Source organism: Petromyzon marinus, unplaced genomic scaffold (assembly GCF_048934315.1).
Source record: "Petromyzon marinus isolate PM22_M1 ecotype Great Lakes invasive population unplaced genomic scaffold, UKy_Petmar_22M1.pri1.0 PM_G_Scaffold_78, whole genome shotgun sequence".
Lineage (NCBI taxonomy): Eukaryota > Metazoa > Chordata > Hyperoartia > Petromyzontiformes > Petromyzontidae > Petromyzon > Petromyzon marinus.
The window spans coordinates 640,001-642,500 of NW_027423033.1; positions in this window are offsets into that span (position 1 = coordinate 640,001).

Here is a 2,500-nt window from a genome sequence, read left to right on the forward strand (position 1 = left end):
TCTCTTGTGGCTCACGGGGCTGTTAGGGTGGCACAGAAATCCCTCGGAATGGGAAAAAACGGGTCATTTTCGTGTCGCCACATTGCATGCGAACCGCATGAAACTTCCAGAGGCATTTGCAGCAGGAATGCATGTGCACTCAAAAAATGTGATATTTTTCACGGAGAGACCCCGTGAAACGCTAGAAGTGGGCGGGGATGTCTCTCTTGTGGCTCACGGGGCTGTTAGGGTGGCACAGAAATCCCTCGGAATGGGAAAACGGGTCATTTTCGTGTCGCCACATTGCATACGAACCGCATGAAACTTCCAGAGGCATTTGCAGCAGGAATGCATGTGCACTCAAAAAAGTGAATATTTCTCACGGATAGACCCCGTGATACGCTAGAAATTGGCGGGGATGTCTCTCTTGTGGCTCACGGGGCTGTTAGGGTGGCACAGAAATCCCTCGGAATGGGAAAACGGGTCATTTTCGTGTCGCCACATTGCATGCGAACCGCATGCAACTTCCAGAGGCATTTGCAGCAGAAATGCATGTGCAGTCAAAAAAAATTTGATATTTTTCACGGATAGACCCCGTGAAACGCTAGAAATTGGCGGGGATGTGTCTCTTGTGCTCACGGGGCTGTTCGGGTCGCACAGAAATCCCTGGGAATGGGAAAACGGGTCATTTTCGTGTTGCCACATTGCGTACGAACCGCATGAAACTTCCAGAGGCATTTGCAGCAGGAATGCATGTGCACTCAAAAACTTCTATATGTTTCACGGATAGACCCCGTGAAACGCTAGAAATTGGCGGGGATGTGTCTCTTGTGGCTCACGGGGCTGTTAGGGTGGCACAGAACTCCCTCGGAATGGGAAAAGGGGTCATTTTCGTGTTGCCACATTGCATAGGAACGCCATGAAACTTCCAGAGGCATTTGCAGCAGAAAGGCACGTGCACTCAAAAATTTTAATATTTTTCACGCATAGACCCCGTCAAACGCTAGAAGTTGGCGGGGATGTCTCTCTTGTGGTTCACGGGGCTGTTAGGGTCGCACAGAAATGCCTCGGAATGGGAAAACGGGTCATTTTTGTGTGGCCACATTGCATAGGAACGGCATGAAACTTCCAGAGGCATTTGCAGCAGGAATGCATGTGCACTCAAAAACGTCTATATTTTTCACGGATAGACCCCGTGAAACGCTATAAATTGGCGGGGATGTCTCTCTTGTGGCTCACGGGCGCTGTTAGTTAGGGTCGCACAGAAATCCCTCGGAATGGGAAAAGGGGTCATTTTCGTGTTGCCACATTGCGTACGAACGGCATGAAACTTCCAGAGGCATCTGCAGCAGAAATGCATGTGCACTCAAAAACGTCTATATTTTTCACGGATAGACCCCGTGAAACGCTAGAAATTGGCGGGGATGTGTCTCTTGTGGCTCACGGGGCTGTTAGGGTCGCACAGAAATCCCTCGGAATGGGAAAACGGGTCATTTTCGTGTTGCCACAATTGGCATACGAACGGCATGAAACTTCCAGAGGCATTTGCAGCAGAAATGCATGTGCACTCAAAAACGTGAATATTTTTTCACGGATAGACCCCGTCAAACGCTCGAATTTGGCGGGGATGTTTCTCTTGTGGGTCACGGGGCTGTTCGGCTCGCACAGAACTCCCTTGGTCCACCTGATTCGTGCATACAGGCAGCAACTAAAACTCTGTAAACCTGCTGTGAGGACATCTAAACAGTGGACCAGTGAGGCTGTGGAAGATTTGCGGGCGTGCTTAGACTGTACTGACTGGGATATGTTCACGACTGCTACCAATAGTCTGGATGAACTCACAGAGGCTGTGTACATCAGCTTCTGTGAGGACTGCTGTATCCCAACACGTACCAGGGTGAACTTTAACAACAACAAGCCCTGGTTCTCAGCAAAGCTCAAAAGGTTGAGGTTGGAGAAGGAGGAAGCGTTTAGGAGTGGGGATAGAGACAGATTCAAGGAGTCGAAGAACAGGTTTAGCAAAGCGGTGAGAGAGGCTAAACGACTGTACTCAGAGACACTAAAACACCAGTTCTCTACTAACGACGCTGCTTCTGTCTGCCAAAGGGCTCAGGCACATCACCAACTACAAACCCAGAGCGCCCCACACCACTAACAACTCCCGCCTAGCCAACGACCTGAACGAGTTCTACCGTAGATTTGAAAGACAATTGGACTGTCCTGAACCACCCCTTCCCACCCAAGAGGCCCCATCCCCCACCCATACTACAGAAACGACTCTCTCCTTTCAGGAGGGAGAAGTTAATGGGCTTTTCAAGAGGCAGAATCCACGCAAAGCAGCCGGGCCGGACTCTGTCTCTCCAGCCACCCTCAGGCACTGCGCTGACCAGCTGTCTCCGGTGTTCACCAACATCTTTAACACCTCCCTGGAGACATGCCATGTACCAGCCTGTCTCAAGTCCTCCACCATCATCGCTGTGCCCAAAAAGCTAAGGCCAACAGGACTAAATGATTACAGACC